Below are 22,288 nucleotides of genomic sequence, written 5' to 3' on the forward strand. Positions count from 1 at the left end.
GCCTCCTGTTACACTTGACACTGAAAAGCCAAATGTAAAAATGAAACAGGAGATAGTGAACATTGTTTCAAAAAGGCTGCCAAAAAGACAACATTGCACTTCTAGAAACTCAGGGAAAGTGTCATCAGATAACCTTCTTGGTAAAATGGATTTTATCAGTTTAGCATGTGCTCAGAATACTCAGTAGAAGTCAAAGTTGAGAAAATGGAGTAGAAATCTTGAACAAAAGATAATTTAAAGAATATCTACACCTAACTCTCTCTTTTATAATGAAACCTGATGATATAATAGGATGTGTCCAAGGCCATATACAACCAATTTGTGACCAATTCAAAGGCAGACCCAATAAGGCCATTGGGCCCGAGTTCTTTACTCAAAGTAGTCGACACGTGTCTTTTGACCTTCCTTTTCTCTCTAGGACCACTGCTCCACCCAGGAACCTTCTACCTGTCTAATCTGGAGGAAGTCCCTTAAATTCTAATACAAGTCACAGATGCTCATCTGTAGAAGGGGGATAGTAGCAAGTTGTTGGATGGTATAAATAAGATAATGTGAAAAAAGCTAACACAATGTCTAGCAAAAGTAGAAACTTAACTGTTAGTTTCCTTTCCAACCCTAAAGACATTATTCCCAAACGACTGTAGACTAACCACTTTGGAGCACAGATTATACAAGTTAAGTTAATAATTACATGTACCCCTTCCACTGGAGCAATGAGAAAAATGGGGAGAATTGAACACACAGTTAATGGTGGAAATTCATATGGAGGGGCTATTTTAAAGAAGAAATCATTTCTTGGTGTCCTCTCCAATTATAACACATGAATAGCATGTTTTGCCCAAATATAGGATAATTTCTGTTTTTACAAGCTAAGCCTTCATCCTGAGGCTTATACAGTAAGAGAATAAAATTTTAAACTAAATATTTCTGTAGAAAGACGTGTTGTAGTATCAATAAAATGAACATCAAGGTTCTTGACTACCTTCTGTATGACAAGCATCTGGTATCCATACCACAAGTTGAACAGAAACAGTATACATTCTTCTCTCGATGGGCCGCAGTGGAGAATCAGTTCCCTCCGTGGGGATGAGGGCTAGACCCTGGGGAATGACTGGGCTGCCGGCTGGATGGAATCCAGGATTCTGAATGACTTCCTGAAGTGGATCCATCTGCGAGCCCCAGAGCACCTGGTTACCCGATCACTGTTATGTGAGAGAGGAATAAATGTGTGTCCTGTCTGAGTCACTCTATTTTTGAGCTCTTTTTCTATTCTGACTAATGCGAAAGGCATCATGTATACAGAACGACTAAGCCATGTTGATCGTTACTAACAATTTGAAATACAGCTTGTCTGAGAATGTTCACAGTCTCTTCCCGAAGAGTAAAGGTAAGGAGAGAGATCAAGCAGATGATCATAACAGGGAACTAAAACTACTTGAAAATCTCTAATTTTCTATTTCAATTTCTGTTCAGGCCATTCTTTTTACAGCTAGCTTTTGGAACACCTGCTACTTACCAGAATCCCGGCTAGGTGCCTTTACAGATTATTTCGTTTAATCTTCACTGCAAAACCCCAAATGATTTTTTGGCTTGTAACACTCCAGACATCACTCTGCAAGGGAGGCTGCTTGCCTCATTTTGCTTGCTCTGGGCATGAGCATGGTGACCCTAAGAGGTGAATACCGTTTTGGCAGTACTAAGTATTACTACATAGCAGTCATGGCTTCTCTGACTCAGGACATTATGTACGATTCAAATGGATTCATTAACAAAATCTGAACACAGAAGCTGAAATGAGAAGTCTATGCAATTTATTTTGCAAATTTTTTATACAATTTGTCAATAGAATGACCTTGGATTTGGGACCACATATCAAGGTACAGCCATAAAGTGTATCCATAATAAAAAAAAAAAAAAGAAATACAAAATAAAGTGCTTAATTAAAGTTCCTAAAAACAAAACCAAACCAAAAAAGTATATCCATAAATAACTGGGTCACTTTTTAATAATCATTAAAAGTTTTGAGGCACTAGAAATGCAGGGCCCACGTTGGGCTCATTGGTACTTAGACCCGGGGAGGAAGAGATGTACACATCTATGTAATGAGAATCATGACAGTAGCATGATTTTTGTGTGTTAAGGAATCAGCATGTTTGAAACCATGTACTTTGAATCCTAAGAGATCAACCTGTTGGAATGACAGTTTTCTAAATCTATTTTAGAAGATATAATTAAGGAGTACCTGGCTGGCTCAGTTGGTAGAGCACAAACTTCTTGATTTCTGGGTCCTGAGTTTCATGTTGGACATAGAGGTTACTTTAAAAAAAAAAAAAAAAAAAGTGTAATTGAGTAATTGACTTAGACTTGCAATTTTTTTTTTTTAAAGATTTTTTATTTATTTATTTGAGAGAGAGCACATGAGAGGGGGGAGGGTCAGAGGGAGAAGCAGACTCCCCGCAGAGGAGGGAGCCCGATGTGGGACTCGATCCAGGGACTCCAGGATCATGACCTGAGCCGAAGGCAGTCGCCCAACCAACTGAGCCACCCAGGCGCCCCTTTAGACTTGCAATTTTAAGTAGAATCCTCACTAATCTTATTTATACAGAATATTTAAGTTTATATGTATCATTGGAAGCCCTGAGAGAACTTAAACATGTAAGAATTAAATTAATGAATTAAATACTTAGAAAGATCTTAGCCAAAGAAAAGAAACATAATCAAATACATTAAATTTATATATGAAGTTTGAAAATATTTGAAGATATTTAGTTTACTAAATCTGTAAATGGAGTAACCAGGTGTTAAAGTTTGTTAAAATGTTAGAGTCATAAATGGCATAATATGATTTTTAAGGGAACTTCACTCATAATAAAGTAGATTTTTATTTTTATTTAATTTTTTTAAGATTTTATTTATTTATTTGACAGAGAGATAGAGAGCACAAGTAGGCAGAGCAGCAGGCAGAGGGAGAAGGGGAAGCAGGCTCTCTGCTGAGCAGGGAGCCCGATGTGGGGCTCGATCCCAGGACCCTGGGATCATGACCTGAGCCTAAGGCAGTCGCTTAACTGACTGAGCCACACAGGCGCCCCTTAATAAAGTATATATTTAAAAATTTCTAGCTTAGATAAATTGAATATTAGTTTTAAACCAAAAACAACTTCTGAATAGTCTTTTCTACCCAAGAAAAAAACACTGCCGTCAAAGGCAGTTTAAAAAGCGCAGCTGACAGAGTTCTAAAGGACGCACTTCCTATCGCTAAGACTACAAAGACAAACCTATGTCACCAATATTTACCAGTGGGGTTGCTCCACCAGTCCTGACAGCTCGGCACCGCCCCTTTGTTCCTTCTTAACTATAGAGAACAAACTGGTGGTTTCCAGAGGGGAGGGGAGTGGAGGGATGGGTGAGATAGGGGACAGGGATTAAGGAGGGCCCTTGTGATGAGCACCGGGGTGATGTATGGATGCTGAATTACCAGATTGTACACCTGAAACTAATATCACACTGTATGGCAGCTAATTGAATTTAAATAAAAACTTAAAAAAAAATAAAAAATAAAGCATTGCTACTAGTCTCAGTGACGAATCTTTCATTGTTGACTCTGGAGGAAGTTTCCGCGCACCGTATTTCTAAGTAGGTACTATTTATGTTCAGACTGCAGGGATCTGCTTTCGTGACATATTCTCCAAGGGACACTACAAAGAGGGTTTTGTAAGCTTTTTTGACAAGAAGTGCTTCTTGCCGATGGCATCTATCCCAGCTGCGAAGGTGTAGCACATGGCATTTCCCATATCACACTCCCCATGTAACTGCTTCCCCCAAGAAGTAGTTAAACCGTTAAGAGTCACCCACAGAGAAACCCTCCACCTGCCATCAGGCAGGTTATACTTCCTCACCCCTTCCTGAAAGAAATCACTCCTCTTTCCTGGCTCCCTTCCTTTCTCTTTTGCCTACTCCCCACACTCCTTTCTCTGTGCCTCTTTTCCTCTCTCTGACATCTTTAGTAACCCTTCCCTCCACTCCCAGACCTACCGGCTGTGCTGCTTGGCTTCTTTTACTCAACTTCAAGCCTCACCCTCTTTAATGCTGAACACTGCTGTTATTGCTCTCCATCTAGATATATTTTCCTAACAGAAACAAAAGTCTTCTGGGCGCCTGGGTGGCTCAGTTGGTTAAGCGACTGCCTTCGGCTCAGGTCATGATCCTGGAGTCCCGGGATCGAGTCCCGCATCGGGCTCCCTGCTCGGCAGGGAGTCTGCTTCTCCCTCTGACCCTCCCCCCTCTCATGTGCTCTCTCTCATTCTCTCTCAAATAAATAAATAAAATCTTTAAAAAAAAAAAAAGAAACAAAAGTCTTCTTTCTCAACATGAAACCAGACATCTGCAACAAATTTAGCTAAATATTTACAAACACTGGAAACATTATGATCTCCTTTTTTTTTTTTTTTTTTTTACATTATGATCTCCTGAGAGCAGAAGATACCTGACAGGTTCAGTGGCGGCCTGTGGACCACGCTGCTGGAGGACAGGTCTGAAGAAGATTCTGCGGGGTCAGCTATGATGTCAGGGGCCGCTGTGAAGAGCCAGAAAGATTTTTTGCTAAAATGAGAAGACATGGGTTTGGGTTCTAGTTCTACCACTGAGAGCAAAGCAGGCTTTCTGACCCTAATCTAGGAAATAAAGATAATCATGGTACTAATAGAATTGTTGGGGGATATAGTAAGAAGAACACTTTATAAAATGACAGAGTTATGCAGTCGTAAGGTGTGGCTCCTATCTCATTGATCTATTATCTGGCCCGGATCGTTAAAAGACTTGTAAATCCACAAAGAATGTTGCTTTTCTTTTTTTTTTTTTTTAATGAATGTGTGTGGTAGAAAAGCCTTTTACCCATATAAACTCTTTACAGTCAAGAGAATATTTACTCATTCATCATTTATAAAACACATTCCATTCTTTATGAGGGCATGTTTCTTTATAGTCCTCTGCCATGTGATGTGATTTCACAGGACCTGGGAAGACACTCCACCACCACTGTCATTCCTTTGAGTTAAGTGTGTGTCCCTGCTGAGATGTAACTGTATCCTGAGATACAGGAGGCTGAATGCAATAATTTCCTATTAGTCACTCACATTCTAGTACGAATCAGTACAGGTTCCTTTCCTTGCCTATCACATAGGTGAGAGGAGTTTTAGCTGGAATATGCACCTAGAGCAGTATTTCTCAACTGTGATTCCCACACATAATGAGCCAGAATTGCCTGGGACTATCTGTAAAAAAAAAAAGATGCCTGGCAGTCTTCTGTTTTGCAAACTTGCCTCAAGCCTGTCCCATACTCCTATTTCCAGGGTGAAAACAGTCCCATCAGAAACAGATAGAAATCATAACCCTAGGAGGTTTAAGACTTTCAAACTGAAATGTTAATTTGAACAAACAAACAGGAAAGGAACTCTGAGGCCAAACCAACTTCCTCTCTTCAGAAATTCCCAGCCTTTCCACCCATACTGCTTAATTGGAAACACAGTCATTTCCCCCCACTGCAGTGGTGGTTACAAGGGGTTTGGGGTTTCTGGGTGCTCTAAACACAAGAGACTTCTATTTCTGGTGAGTACCACCTGGCAGAGCAACTTGGTATCCCAGACCTTTCAAGAGAGTTCTCACTGAGCAAAGCTAAATCACAAGAGAATGGAGGCTGCTTCCCTGACACGAGCCAAAAGTTCCCTGTCCCCAGCAGGCCTTCTGAAGCTGTTCTGCACACAGACCAGGGGACAGACTGGGTTTCAAAATTGGTCCCACCTTGACCGTTTGACGGGACTCCCACAAGGTGATTCTGGCCTGGACACCCCCACACTAAGAAGGTGTGACCCCCGGGGCTGGCTGCCCCACTTCTCTTGCTTCCATTTCTGTGGCTTTATTTCACACCTGGAAGTTCCTATACTTTGAACAAAGTTCACCTCCACTCTGCCTCAACCACACTTAGGCAGAGACATACCTTGGAACCAACCCGTAGTTGATCATCCTTGGACTTAAAACTTGATCTTAGAAGTTTCTCTTCCTCCTCCCAGCCTCCCATATGCCTTACTCACTCTTCCTTAAGCTGCTCTTTGTCCTGACCTTAGCCATCCTCGTCCTCAGTCCGTTCCTGTTCACATAGGCCATGTCACCCCTCCTTCCTTCCTACCCAGCCCCCACACCCGCTTCTCAATTCTTGCATGGTCTCCCTATCAGATTCTCCCCAATGTGGGCCCACGCCATGCAGCTCCCAGCTCCCTCAAGTGCACACCCCACTTCCACAGTCTCTGCAGACCAGCCTGTCACCCCTCTATGACGATAACACAGATATATATTTCACTGCATTTTTCTTCAACTCAAGCTCCCTTTATTTTCTCCCATTTTTCTCCTTCTTCCCTCCTTGTGCTGAGGAAAAAAATTTCGCTCAACCCACTCTGTTTTCGTCTCCCCAAAATCTTTTGCCAACTGTCATTCCTTGTGTCCTCCACAAGGCTCTTCCTCTCAGTCTACAAGCATATCCCAGTCTTCCCCACTCTCAGAAAAGCCAGAACGAAGAACATTCCTCAGCCTTGCCACTCCCTGATCTACACCCTAGGCTTGCATTCTCAACTCCACCAAAAAAAAATAATAATAATAATAAAATAACCCCTACATTCATTGTGCCCAACTTTTTCATTGTGCCCCACTCGCTGCTTAACACTGAAGTCCAGTTACCCCCACCTGCTTGTCTCGTAAAACTGTTCTCATTGAAGTTTGCAATGCCCTAAGTACAAAAATCCAGTGGGTTTTTCTCAGTCTCCAGTCTCCTGAATTTGTCTTTGCCACGTCATCCTTTGGCTCTCCCCTTCTATGCTAGGCACCCGGGACTCTGTGAGAATGGTGCTGGCTATGGAGTTATTCCTGCATTGCTATTATGTGGCAGGCACTGTGCTGAATAGTTACACTCTCTTTTATTTTAATCTTCAGGATGATCCAGGGAAGGAGCTATTATTTCCCCCATTTTATAAGAGAGGAAACAGGCTTGGAGAGATGATGTAACTTGTTTAAGCATACACAGTGTACGTAAGTGTAAACCCTTATCCATAGGACTCCTACGCCATGCTCTGAACCATCAAATAAGGGCGCCCCAAGTCAAGTTGCTACTTTGTCTTGGCTCTTCTGCTTCCTCACTGACCCCTCCTTCCAATTTCCACTCCCTCTCCTTCTGCCCCTAAGTGCAGAAGGTTTCTGTGTTTATTAATGGGCCCCTGGTCCCCTGGCTCAACACGTTGGAACTCTCTCCCTTGCCCTTCATGTTCAACCAGGTGCCAAATCTTATTGATTCTAACAACACAGTATCTTTCTCCTATGTCCTCCTACTTTCCACCACCAACATCTCCTCAGGCATTCATAGGCCATAACCTGGACCATCTTTGAGGCCTCCTCTTATTTCCTGCACACCCTCTGCTTAGCCGACTGGTTTTCCCAACACATTCATTCTAAGGAACACCAAAGACAAAAGACAAAAATAAGTTGGAGATCCTCAATCTGAAATCAACAAAAGGCTTACTGGTGTTTAAGGTATATTGAAAATAATGTAAAAAAGAGTAGGACATTTTTTAACAAACCAGTCTGGAAATCATCATTTTCTCACACACAAAAAAATGTAATTTTGACTCAAAATTGGTTAGAGCTCAGCTATTTTGCAACTCTGCAAAGTTAGAGATTAGTTTGCAGAAAACTGATAAGTCAGATGAGTTTTTGGTTCCTGTCTGACATATAAGATAACATAACAGACATGGTTTAAGCAATTTTGTAACCAACTCAGCAATATTATCTCAATATTCCAGTTTCTCATAAATTTATGGAATTAGTCTGATGTCCTGTTGTTTCCCCCATTAATTAAATTTTGACAGATACTACCTACTCCTATGAGAATTATGATTTTAACAATTTGAGAATTATACTTTCATATTGGGCACCTATTCACAGGGACGTTCTCACCACCCAAACTGCCAGCCATAGGAAAGACCTGAAGAGTCTGCTCAGATATTGCAAAGTATGGTGGAAGCCATGAGAAGCAATAGTATCTATTACTCAGTTGTCTCTGGTGTCTGCCAAAAGGTTCACATCTTCCCAAGACTGTGCCTGAGTGTTGGATATTTAAGAAACTTCTTAAACCTAAATGTTTTTATATAGACAATATATTGTCTTGAGTTACAATTTACATAAATTCACAGATATTAAGAGTATAGCACTATGGGTTTTTTTTAGCATATACATAAACCTGTATAACTGACACCTCAATCAAGATATAGAACATTTCTGTTACCCCCAAAAGCTCCCCTATGCCCACCAATACTAGTTACGTCTTGCTAAATAACCCGTTATCCCCCAAAACTTAGCAATGTAAAGCAACAAGCTTTCTGTTTTATTATCTCACGTGGTTTCTGAGGGTCAGGAGTCTGGGAGTGGCTTAACTGGGTGGTTCTGGCTCAGCATCTATCCTAAGGCTTCAGTCAAGCCGGGGGCCAGGACCACAGTCTCTGGGGACTTGACTGGACCTGGAGGATGCACTTCTAAGCTCACTCAGTTGTTGGCAAGAGGTTTGGGTCCTTACCATGTTGGCCTCTCCATAGGGATGTTCGTGACATGATCCAGAGTACTGGAGAGAATGAGAGAGAAGGAGGAAGATTGAGAGAGAGATAGAGAGAGAGAATAGGAATATAAGGCTGAAGCTACGATGTCTGTAACCTAATCTCAGAAGAAGCATACCATGCCTTCACTTTTGCTTTATTCTATTACAGGCCAAGCCTGGTACCATGTGAGAGGGAATTATACAACATTGTGAATACTGGGGAGAAATCATCGAGGGCCATCTTGGAGGTTGGCTACCATATCACCTCAGGCAATTTCCACCACTCCCACCTCCTCGCCCTCTGATGGAAATCACTGTTCAGATTTCTGTCACCATAGATTCCACTTGCCTACTCTAGAACTTCATATAAGTAAAAACAAATATTCCGTACTCTTTTGTGCATGCCTTCTTTAACTTAGCATAAGGGTTCTGAGGTTCATCCATGTTGCTATGGGTTTCAAGTAGTTCATGCTTATTTATTGCTGAATAATAGTTCATTTTATGGATTTATATCAATTTGTTCATTTGTTCTCATGTTGACAGACTTTGAATTGTTTCTAATTCAGGGATACTGTGAAAAAAAGGCAGCTAAAAATATTCTTGTACAAGTCTATTTGTGAATATTTGTTCTCTTTTCTCTTGAACATATACCTAGAAATGGAACTGTGGGGTCATAAGGAACATACATCTATTTTGGACATATATATTTATTTTTCTGGATAAAAGAACTTTTTCAAATGTAAATTTTTGTGAATATTTTTCCTGTTCTGTACCTTGCCTATTCATTTTCTTAACACTGTCTTCCAATATGAGCAGAAGTATATATGTATGTATTTATTATCTGCTGGATCCAAATGGTTCTCTAAGAGTGGCCACAACTAAGCTGGATCTGTCCATGATTCCAGGTCTATGAACTGGATTCTGAAAGGGTACAGAGGAGGCCAAGTTGGCTGCCCCAGTAAGGGATAAAGGTATTTTGCCAGCACCTTCCTGATCCCAGGCTCATTTGGCTAGGGTTTTACCATTCCTGGGAAAAGACCCAGAGATCCAAATACCTCCTGGAGACTCCGCAGGCAGGTAAAAGCTGTCAACACACCCCACCCATTCCCCTGTCAGGTGCTCCCCGGCTCATCCCACATTTGGGCCCTTAGCTTGGATGTGGGATACACCTGGACAAGGTTGACAGAGACGTTGCCGTACTCAGGGCATCCCAATGTGACATGAAAACAGGCACCGTGTTTAGATGTGTGCCACATCCTCTTCCCTGTCTACTTAACTTGAATCTATACTTTAAGTTCGTTTTTACTGGGTTGGCGGTAAAATCAAATTCAATGATGAGTCCTCATTTTTTTTTAATTTTATGGCTTTATTAAAATGTTCATCACAGAATTCTTTACAAAACCACCAGGTCCCCAAAAAGTCATTCAACAAATATCAAGACCTTCTACATACAGGATTTGGATCAAGAAAGGCAGATAATCCGTGCTCCTGTTTCTTAATACGACTCCAAAGTATTTAAAATTCTGAAAGCTTCATTCACTTGTGAGTTCAGTAGTGAGGAAATTCTGATTTAGTATTGTGCCTGTAGTGCTGTCTCTTTGTTCACATGAACAAAAGCCTATCGTTCTCACTCTCTCTTAGGTACACACGGCTCACAGCGTTTAGATATATATTTATATCAAACAGTTTTGAGTTGCAAATAGATAAATATCTTAAGGAAACCAACCAGCATAGTAGTCAAAATTACAATACATTTAATCCATTAATTTTAAAGTGTAGACAAAGTTTGGGATCTTCCTCATGAAAGAAACGTACACACTGTGCCCTTGACTGCGCCCCTGCAGGTAGGACATCTTCGTAGAGACGGGGCGCAGTCTCTGCACACGACCAGGTGGCTACAAGGAATGAACACTATGGAACCTTCTTTGTCCATGCACACTTTACACGTCCTCTCTTCCTGCAGCCTCCTCAACTGCTCTTCCACTGGTAAATCTGAGACATTTTCCGGGGGGATATACTTTATGTCCTGTTGCACAAAGAAACGCTTGTATAACACGGGGTCCGTTTCTTGTAGAGAGTTTTTAAATATGGTGACCGCAAAGCTTCCCTTTACTAACACAGTATCAATCAGCTCTCTTGCTTGCAGAGACGTCTGTGCCTTCTGCTTAATCACACTGTGTTCTTGCTCACTAATCACTCCGGCAGTTAGCAGACTATCCAGGATTGGGAGCACTTAAGTCAAATGCTGGAAAAGCACCATTCTGTTCTTCTGATTCTCTGTTCTCAGCTGCTCTTTCTTTCTCCTCTTCCTTTATTTCGTCTTCCACGTGAAGTAAAATCAGACACAATATTGTTAACGGTTCTGTAATTCTCCCCGGTGGTCAGGATCTTACTCTGCACCGTCTGCCTCAACAGGCTTCTACTGAAGCCCATCTCCCAAGGTGGCCTTTACCACGGGGGTGTTCATCATGACTGCGTCTTCTGAACGGTTTTCTTCAGGTCCAAAATGGACAATTGGTGATTCAACATTTTCATTTTCATCTTCTGTGTTGTCTGAAGTAGATAACAGCTGTTCAAGTAGATGAGGGTAACTGGCTTGAATTTGACTGATGAACTCTTGTCCTTTGATGCCTATCAAGTACTCACACCTTGGAATTTTTGATATTTGAACCTGTTTCCCGGCTTGAATCTTCTTATGGAAAGTTTTATTTTTCCCCTGTTGTTCTATTTGTCAATTATTAGACCAGTAACTTTCTATTTAATATATGTGTGTATTTGATAGGGAAAGATAAATTTTAGAGTCGAGTTTCTAGGTTTCATTTTGTAAAGTCTTCAGAATTTTGATTTGGTTTATGGATTGATTTAGTGATAATGGCTGTCTTTACAATGATGAGGGTCCTTTTCCAGATGCTTGGCACGCCATTCCATGTATTTAAGTCCTCTTCCGTGCTTTTTAGAAAAGTATTGCATGGAGCACTGGGTGTTATATGCAAAAAATGAATCTTGGAACACTACATCAAAAACTAATGATGTACTGTATGGTGACTAACAATAAAAAAGAAAAAAACCTAAAATTATAAAAAAAGTTTTACAGATTTAGAGATTTTAATCACAGAAGTCTTTCAGATCTCTTGCTCAAACATTTGATATTTATTTATTTGATATTTATATTCCATTGTTATCAACATCTTTTTTGTTTACCCCCAAAGTCATTGTTTTTTTTTAAATGTGTTTAATTTTGAAATGGGTTACACATACTCACTGTAAACATTTTAAAAGGTACCTTCCATTTCTATCTTTTGTACTGTCCTTTCATTTCTTTCTTCCAACTCATTGTACAATTTTGAATGATTTTCAACAACTGTATTGAGGCATAATTTAATTCCACAAAATTCACTTATTTTAAGTGTACAATCAAATGATTTTTTGTGAAGTTAGCAAGTTGTGCAACCACCATCATAATCCAGTTTTAGGACATCCCCACCACTGCAACAAGACAGTTGAAGGCCCACTTAGAGTGAACCACTCTTCCCATTCTTGGTGCCAGGCAAACACATCTGCATTCTGTCTCTGTAGATTGGCCTGCTGTAGACATTTCATGCAAGGGGAAACACACTCTGTGGTCTTTGTGCCTGACTTCCTCCACTTAGTAGGATGTTTGGGAGGCCCTCCCATGTTTACCCTGTATCAGAACTTCACTTGTTCTTACTGCTGAGTAGTATTCCATCATAGGGACAGACCACATTTTGTTTGCCATTCACCAGGTGATGGGCCACTGGGTTGTTTCCATTTTGAGTTATTATAAATAATGATGCTGTGTAAATATTCATGGGCAGAAGTTTTTCATTTTGATGAAGTCGAATACATATTTTTTCTTTCTAAGTTAAGGCTTTTAGGGTCCTTTTTGAGAGATCTTTTTTTACTCCAAGATTGTGAAGTGAATTTTTTTCTGTTTTCTTACAGGGATATTATATTTTTAATTTTTACCTTTAATCTCTAATCCATTTTAAATTAAGGTTTTTATGTAATGTAAATATGAATCTAGGTAGATTTCTTATAGAGATATGTAGCTCTTATATTCCTATTTCTTAAAACAATCTTTTTCTCAATAAAGTAATTTAAGGTCTTAGTCAAAACTATATACTTGTAGGCCTATTTCTGGACTCTCTATTTCATCATTCATTTGTTTGTCTATCTTTATGCTGGTATTACACAGTCTTGATTACCATAGCTTTATAGTGAGTGCTAAAATCAGGTATTATGAGTCTTCCAACTTTTTCTTCTTCAAAATTATTTTGGCTTATTCTAGGTTCCTTATGGTTTTATATAAGTTATAGAATCAGGTTGGCAATTTCTGCAAAAGAAAAAAATCTTCCAGAATTTTGATTGGAATTACATTGTATCAGTAGATCAGTTTGAAGGGAATTGACATTTTAGAATTATTTAGACTTTCAACCCATAAACATGTTCTATATCTCTTCATTTATTTATATCTACTTTAATTTCTCTCACCAATGTTTTATAGTTTGAAATGTAGAGGTTTTACACATATTGTTAATCATATTCTTTAAAAAATTTTTATTTTCTAACTATTCGTTGTTGGTATAGAAAAACAAGTATTTCCATATATTGATCTTGCATTTTATGACCTTGTAAATTCACTTATTAGCCCTAGAAGCTTTTATGTTTTAGATTCCTTTGAGTGATTTTTTTCGCATACAGACTTATTTCTTTGGGAAACAGAGATAATTTTATTTTTCCTTTCCAATATTCATGTCTTTTATCTCTTGTCTTATTATACAGCCTAGGGCCTCTAGTATAATACTGAATAGAAATGGGAAGAGTAGATATCTTGCTTGTTCTTAAGGAGAAAATATTCAGCTTTTTACCTTGAAATATAAAGTTCGGGTTTGATTCCAGCCGACCCTTGAACAATGCAGGAGTTAGAGATAATACATTTACAGTACTATACTGTATTTATCACAAAAAAGTTATGTATAAATGGACCCAGGCAGGTCAATCCTATGTTGTTCAAGGGTCGACTGTAATGTTGTTCTTTTCCTGTCTTCCTTAAGATAGATGTTTAGGTCACTGATTTTAATCCTTTCCTCTCTTCTATTATAACTCATGAATATTATAAATCAGAGCTATGTATTTCTCTCTAAGCACTGCTTTAATTTTGTCACACAAATATATACATATAAACACACATACACATGTGCACACATTCTGTTCCCTGTATTGTCTAATTTCTCTTATAACTTTTTCTTTGACCCATTGATTATATAAAAGTGCATTATTTGATATCCAAATAATTTAGGAATTTTTCAGACACCTATTTGTTATTGAATTCCAATTTCATTCTCTCTTGGTCAGATAGTTCACTCTGTATGATTTTAATACTTTTAAAGTATTGAGACTTGTTTTATGATGCAGAATATAGTTTATCATGGTGAATGGTCCATATGCACTTGAAAAGAATATTCTGTGGTTATTGGGTGAACTGTTGTAAACATCAGTTAGTTTGGGTCAATCACTTGTGTTTATTGAGTTTTTTATATCATAAAGAGGTTGGGGGTGTTTTGGATCTGTTTTAAGGTTAAGAGTATATTCCTGAAAGAAAATCAAAGCAATTTCCAGCTATGATTGTGGATTTGGTGATTTTTCACTTCAGCTCTGGCAATTTTTATTTACTGTGTTCTGAAACTCTTTTTTGGGGGGCATATGCTTTATAATTATTACTTTTTTGATGAATTGCTTTTTTTTAACATTATGAAATGTCTCTTTCTTTGGCAGTACTCCTTGTCCTAAAAATCTACATTGTCTGATATTAATACAGCCACTCCAGCTTTCTGATAGAGTTTACATGGCATACTTCCCACTTTCATTTTACTTGTGTCTTTTTACTGGCTATGTGCCTTGTAAACACCATATGCTTGGGCTTTGCTTTAATAATCCCGACTGATACTTTCTGTTTTTAATTGGGGGATTTAGTCCATTTACTTTCGTTTCTTTTAACTGCTCTAAAATCCTATGATTCTGTAGTATAATTTACTTTATCTTGAGTGGATTGGGATCCTACTCATTGGTAATGTTAAGGATATCTTAGACACTCACATGTCTATGTTGTATTTGCTTCATGCACACAGTGAACTGAATTCCCATTACTTTCCTCCCCTCTCCATAAACCTTTCTTTATCCCGTTACTAGCTTCATATTATTGAATCCACTGTGAATGTTTATTCAGGTCGTACTCAAAGTGATTAACTTTATCAGATAAAGATCTAGAATTTACAACATCCTTTAAATTTGTTTTTCCAATGTTTCCATAGCCAAATGCTTTGTTTTATACATTCTCATTACTCTGAAACATTATTTCAAAACAGATGTGGTAACTACATGGAATTATAAACGTTCCTAATTTTTTTCAAATATTTGCAGAATTGAATTACAGAAGATTAGTTTTGAATTTGCAAGTTCTATTTGCTGTGGAAGAAATCAAAAGCATTGTTAGCAGAGAGATTTTCTTCTTCAAGAGAGGCACTGTGTAAAATGATAAGTGCCACCATGACTTGACTTACTTAGTAAGTAGCCGAGTATTATCTGAATGACACCAGAAATTTGTATTATTAGTACTGGTATTATTTATTATTTATTACCCAGTCTAACAATTTCTGTCTTTAATTAGCAAAGTAAATATTTTAATGTAAATATTAATATTGGATTTGTGTCTATCATTGTGCTGTTTGTTTCCTATTTATTATTCTTTATTCATCATTTTCTGGCATCCTTTGGATTAATTATTTTAATATTGCATTTTTTCCCCATTGGCTTATTATCTCAACCTGTTTATTTTTATTATTGCTACAGGTTCCTAGGATTTACAAGATGCATTTTAACTTTTCATAGTCTACCTTCCAGTAGTTCAGACCATGTAAATAAAATGAAAGAACATTAAAGTCATTAAAGCAATATGTTTTATCTCCCCCTTTAGGCTATTGTTGTGATACATATTACTTGTACACGTATTAAGGCCCTACAATACATGGTTAGTTACTTTTTACTTTAAACAGTAAATTATGTCTTTTTTTAAGATTTTATTTATTTATTTGAGAGAGAGTGAAAGAGAGAACACAGAGGGAGAGGGAGAGAGCTGAGCAGAGAGCCCAATGTGGGGCTCGATCCCAGGACCCTGAGATCACAACCCGACCTGAAGGCAGACGCTTAATCCAGTGAGCCACCCAGGCACCTCTAAACAGTAAATTATGTCTTAAATCCACTATCAAACATATTCCCCACATATTTACCATGTTTTACTCTCTTCGTTCCCTCGTGTAATTTGTTTCCACCTGGGATCACATTCCTTTACCCTGAAGAACTGCCTTTAACCTGCCTTTTCACGAAGGTTTGTTGGTAATACATTTTCTCAGTTTTGCTTTGCATACAAATATTTTTTATTTCACCTTCCTTTTTTATTATTAACATATAATGTATTATTTGTTTCAGAGGTACAGGTCTGTGGTTCATCAGTCTTACACAATTCACAGCACTCACCACAACACATATCTTCCTTTTTAAAAGATATTTTCAATGGATATAAAATTCTGGGTTAAGTGGTTTTTTTTTTTTCTTTCAGCATTTTACAGATGTTGTTTCATTATTTTTGGCTTGCACTGTTTCTGACAACACAGCAATCATTTTTATCATTCTGCTATAGGTAATATATTTTCCTCCCCTCTGGCTTAAATTTTCTCTGTATCACTGGTTTTCAGCAATTTGATTATGCATGCCATTGCTTTGTATTTATTCTGTCTGTGGTTGGTGAGCTTCTTAGAATTCTGGAATTTTTTTTTCATCCCAATTTTGAAATGTTCTCATGATTATTTCATTAAATATTTTTTGTATTTAAATCTCTTTCTTCCTTCTGAGACTTTTGATGTTGTGTTAGACTCTTACTGTCCCACAAGTCCCTGAATCTCTTTTCTTTCTTTTTTTCCACCTTTTCTTCCTTTTTCTATGCTATAGTCTCTGTTCCTATTACCCTGTCTTCAAGTTCCCTGATTTTTTTCTTCTGCATGATTCAATCTACTGTTAAGCCCACTGAAAGACTTTTTCATGGCAGATATTGGTTTTTTGGGGTTTTTTTTTTTTTTTTTTAGTTATAGGATTTCCATTGGGTTTTTTTTTTTTTTAACCTTTTCATTGCCATTTCCTTCCTTAGATGTCCTATTTGGTCCTTACTATGGTCACATTTTTTTAAAGCTTGAAAGTAATTAAAATAGCTATTTTAAAAATCATTGTCTGCTAATTCCAGCATCTCTCTCATATTTGTTTCTATTTCTCTTGGTTTGGGGGTCACATTTTCCTGATTTTCTGAATGTTTTGTGATTTTTTTTATTTTATGTTGGATATTTGGGATGCTATGCTGTTTTGTGTCTGGATTTTGTTATTTTCCTTGAATTGTGACTATTGTTCTAGTAAGAAGTAATTTACTTGTGGATCCACTTGATCTTTTGAAAGCTTATTATAAAGCTTCTTTGGGTGGGTCTAGATTAAGCTTTACCCATGGTGGACTAGCTCTACTTACTACTCAGTTTCAGCAAGGTCTCTCCACTTTGGCTTGGCTGATAAAAACTTAAATATCTCCTACCTCTCACAGAGATTTGGATCTCATTTTTAGCTCACAGCTTCAATAGATGTTCTTTGTTCAAACTGTGTGTGTGTGCAGCTTCGTATTTAGCCAAATCCCCAAAAGGACTTCTGGTGCTTCTCTGTATAGTTCCCTTTTCTCTGGTATTCTTTCCCCATCAAGACATCTCCAAAAGACATCTCCAAACTCAGGTCACTGTCTTATCAGCTAAGGATGACCACAGTAACGCTTGTGCTCCCTGCCCTGCACTACAGTTCAGAAAGTGCCTGCAAGCAAAAATCTCAGGCAATGTGGGAGTTACCTAAATAGCTTTCCTTCTTTCAAGGTATACAGTGCCTGCCATCCAAAGTCTGGATGAATTTTTAATAAGCATTGTCCATTCCTCTAGTTATTTGTGGTAAGAAGGCTAGTCCAACACCAGATGCTCATGGTACTGAAAAATCAATTTTGATTACAGCAGTCTCCTGCTCAAAATCTTTTAGTAGATCAACCACTATTTACAGAATAAACTCAAAATTCCTTAGCCTGAAAATCAGATTCAATCTACTTTATTTCCCACTGCTGTTCTTAAAATATTTTCTACCAAGAAAAATCTCATGCGTTCAGCCTAGTTTTTAGAATCAGTCTTTGGTTCAAACCCTGCCTGAGGTTTGGTTCTCTGATCTATAAAATAGGAGTGGTGAAGAATAAATACCATGGTTGATATAAAGCACATAGCATGGTGTCTGTCTTACAATAGATGCTCAACCATCAGAGGTAGTGATGTACGTATCCTAGTAATGCATCTCTCCCCAAGCAGACTGTAATTTCCTGAAGAACAGACTTATTACTTCATCTCTTTACCCTCCCCATAACCTAAAGCTGTGCCATAAACCATAATGGTTAAAAACGTTGACCTTGTAACTAAACCCCCAAGGTTTGTTCATTCATCCTCCCAAGTATATACTCTGTGTTACATGAATTAAAAACCAAAGATCCATGCAAAGCAGCAAGAATACTCCTGGGAGCAGAAACAGACATGGTCTGTTGACATGTTGAGCTGACAGTCTAATGCAGGAAACAGAAACTAATGCGATATTTACCAAAAACAAAAACAAACAACCACAACAAAATATGTAAAATGTATCCATGCTTCTTGCTTGGATATATTTTACATCTCATTGTCAATTACCCGCTCAAAATCATTCAGTGGCTTCCTATTACCTTCCAAATAAAGTGCAAACTCTCTGACAGTGGGAACTGTTGTGCCAAGAGGAATGGGGGTCAGTGAAAGCATGCAATGAGGAAATGTGACCTAGAGTTGTGCAGCCAAGGGAGGTCTCCCTGAGGAAGCATGACTGCTGTGTGACCTGCAGCATGAATGGCCCTTTTCAGGGGAAGAGGCGGGGGAAGAGTAGAGCAGGCAAAGGAAACGGAGCAGAGCACCATGGCAGGAAGGAGGGTGGGGGACACAGAGAACTGAAATCAGAGGACAAAGGTTGTGTGTGTGCTACAAGATGAGGGTGGAGACGCCTGCTCAATCCTTGAGGTCACATTGGGAATTTCCATCTTTAGAGGCACCTGGGTGACTCAGTTAAGTGGCTGACTCTTGATTCTGGCTCCGGTCACAATCTTGGGGTCCTGGGATTGAGCCCTGTGTCGGGCTTTGCGCTCAGCAGGGAGTCTGCTTGAGGATTCTCTCTCCCTCTCCCACCCCTCCCACTTGTGCACTCAATGTGCTCTCTCTCTTTCTCTAAAATAAATAAATAAATCTTAAAAAAACAAAAGAATTTCCATCTTTAGCCTAAGAGCAGTGGGACCCGACTGAACAGTTTTAAGTAGGGAGATTACTCTGGCTCTGCAGTGTCAAGAACAAAGTAGCAATGTGCAGACATAGATGGGATATATCAGTGTTTCAGTTACTATTCCTGCTCAACAAATTACCCCTAAATTTCTCAGCTTTTTTTTTATGGAAGTATAGTTGACACTCACTATTACATAAGTTTCAGGTGCACAGCATAGTGATTGGACAAGTCTGTATATTGGGCTACGCTCACCACATCTGACACCATACAATGCTGTTATCATGATGCCATTGACTGTATTCCCTTTGCTGTACCTTTCATCTCCTAGAACAATCTTTGATTATGCTGATTGATTTAGTGCTTCTGCAACTTGTACAGTTGGGGTGGAGGTGGGAGATGGAGAGAGCAGAAGGCAGAGGGAGAACAGGCATTACTTGCCACTGTTCCATGATGCTTAGGACCTTTGCTGGGAAGACTAAAAACTGGGAGTGAAGGGTCTGGAATCATCTAAATGACTTGATCGCTCACTTGTCTAGGCTTTGGCTGAGATAGCGCAAAAAATAGAACTGCCAACAAAAATGCCTACATGTGGCCCCTCCACGTGGCTTGACTTCCTGAGAGCATGGTGATCTGAGCATCTCAGGGCTCCAATATGAGCATTCTAGCAAGCAAGATAAAGCTGCCCTGCCTTTTATGACCCAACTCTAAAGTAACACAGGGCTACTTTAATGAGACTTTATTGGTCAGGGCAGTCCCAAGTGCAGCCAATTTCAAGGGCACGGAACATAAAACTTCATTTGTCAATGTGAGATACATCAAAGAACTTCAGGGCAATGTTTAAAATAGCAAAATTAGTAATAAAGTCATCTCAATAGAGATAGTGATAGAGGAGGGTAGCTTAAACCAATGTGGTGGTAGCAGAGGGGGAGAAAAGTACTGAAGAGGTTACATTAGCAGGACTTGGTGATAGAATGGATATGAGGAGAAAGCAGAGGCTTCCAGATTGCATAGCAGAATGGACAGTGCTCCCACTCCTAAGCTGTGGAACAGAGGTAGAAGACTGGAGCATGCACAGTCTGGCTTGAGAGGAAGATAACTTGAATTTGGTTTTGGAAATGCTGAGTTGAGAGGGACTTTTGAGACGTTCAAATGAAAGTCAAGTAACCAGCTAAGTGTATGGACTCAACAGAGATACTGGGACTGACTATGGGGAGTTGTTACTATTTCATTGGTCATTGAAATCACAGATGCAGGTGGGATCAGAGAGGGAATATAAAGTGAGAAGTGAAGAGAGACAAGCATAAATCTTTGAGCAACTTTGACAACAGCCAGGGAGAGGAGACAGAAGAGCAGTTTTGGGGTTAATAGAAAACAAAGAGTAGCTTGCACATCAAAATCCCAGAAAAGAGAGGAATTAAGCAAAGGAAAGTGGTCAACATTGTCAAATGCTGATGAGAGGCTAGATGAGAAGAGGTCTGAGGATCTAGTGCAGGGAGGTGATTATTATTGATCGTGAGATTTGTTCCATCGCAGAAAATGGGAAGAAGCTTGTCTGAAATGGAGGTGGAAAGAGACCCAAGAGTTTCATTCTACAATCACCGATGACCTCAGTGTGGTCAAATCCAGTAAATGATTTTGCCACTGTTGGCACTTTTAATCACTCTGCCTCTATAATCACTGAAGGCACCTCTTTGGTTACATTTTTTATTTCTCAGCAAACGTATACTCCTCAGAAAACCCTCTACTGTGTTTCGTTTAGCTGTCTTCCTCTATCCGCCACTTACCTGCGGGCATCCTCCTGACTCAGTCCCGGCCCCATATCCACTTTCCCTACGTCGGCTCTCTCCCTCACAGCCTCACTTACCTCGAGGTTGCACACCTGCCTGCAAGATGGCAGCCTAGACGCACATCTCTATCCCAGGTGTTTCTTCCTATGCCCAAGCTTTTCTTTCTGGCTGTTTCCAAGGCGAAATGCAGAGGAGTCTGTTGCTGAAGCAAACAATGTCCCATACCTGAAGTTAAAGTAGTCTTATATACTTTTCTTGCCACAGGCTCTTCTCTGTTTCTAGTTCCCTACATCGCAAATTCTGACATCAGCTTCTGCTTTTTGCTACCTCCTGGCTTCCTGCACTCATCTCTGCCTTTTTGCCTCTCATGTGCACACACAGTCAGGGTAGTCTCCTGCATTGGCCTCGATTCCCATGAATCGCCATCTTCACAGCAGTAAGCCAGATCCAGGGTTACACGTGTGTGGCTCTAAGACGCACACATCAGGCTCCCTGATAAGAGTGGCTCAAAGTCATCTTCTTGAGGTGTCACTCTCCTGTGATGCGATTGGCTCATTAAAATAGAAAGGGGAAGACTATGGAAAACTACGAATGACTGAAAGATTCCAACTTGTTGTCAACTCTGATCCTTTGGCGTGGTTCCCTGGAGTGTTATGTTAAAAAAAAATTCTGAATCTCCATCCAGATTCTTGCAGGAATTCTGAGGTTGATTGGTGCTATTTGCTATTCTGTTATTTGTCTTGCTCTTTGTTACAGGGTAGAATTAGTGGCCCCAATTGCAGGTCAAACGCAATCCTCGGTAAGAACATTGGATGAAACAGAAGTAGGCCTATATTTTAATCTCAGTAAAAGTATTAGGATATTCCATAACAATTCCAAAAATTCTATGACATGTGACTTACTAATAATGTTTGTTAGAAGCTGATATGATTCAACTTTTGTTCTTTTGCTTCTTTTATGTTATTAGTTTGTCTCCTTTATGCAGGTACAGTTATCTCTTAGAGACCTGTTTGTTACAAAGAGCTCTTAAAAGGAATGCCTGACCCAGAACATTTTAATCTATGGATCAATTAAGACCCACCAACACCTCCTCAGGTCGTGACAAGTTGCCCTAGCATTTTGCCTTTGCGTTAAACAATATGGAGATGTAGAATCTGTCAAAAGAAGTGGGCCACCTTGAGAAAACACACCCTTGGGGATCCAGCAACTCCCTTTATAGCTCCTAACACTTTCAGCAGGTGATCATGTTCACGTGCAAAACGGGCAAGACCAGGATGTGGGTACCACCATCAGACAATTCTGAGACAGTTGCTTCTGGCGATTGTCGTATTTGCAGTATCACTGTGAATGCAACATGATGCTACAGCATGGTGACATTACAGACCCAGATTTGGTTATAAAAACATTCCACATAAATTTTTAAAGATTTATAGTTAAG

The 22,288-nt window shown here is 39.2% G+C and overlaps 1 pseudogene; it reads right to left on the reverse strand.

Moving 5' to 3' along the window:
- Positions 1 to 9,974: 9,974 nt before the first annotated feature.
- On the reverse strand, positions 9,975 to 20,857 carry LOC102743086 (baculoviral IAP repeat-containing protein 3 pseudogene; annotated as a pseudogene).
- Between the last annotated feature and the right edge of the window lie 1,431 nt (positions 20,858 to 22,288).

The sequence above is a fragment of the Leptonychotes weddellii genome, chromosome 10 (assembly GCF_054177405.1).
Source record: "Leptonychotes weddellii isolate Sample4059 chromosome 10, ASM5417740v2, whole genome shotgun sequence".
Taxonomy (NCBI): domain Eukaryota; kingdom Metazoa; phylum Chordata; class Mammalia; order Carnivora; family Phocidae; genus Leptonychotes; species Leptonychotes weddellii.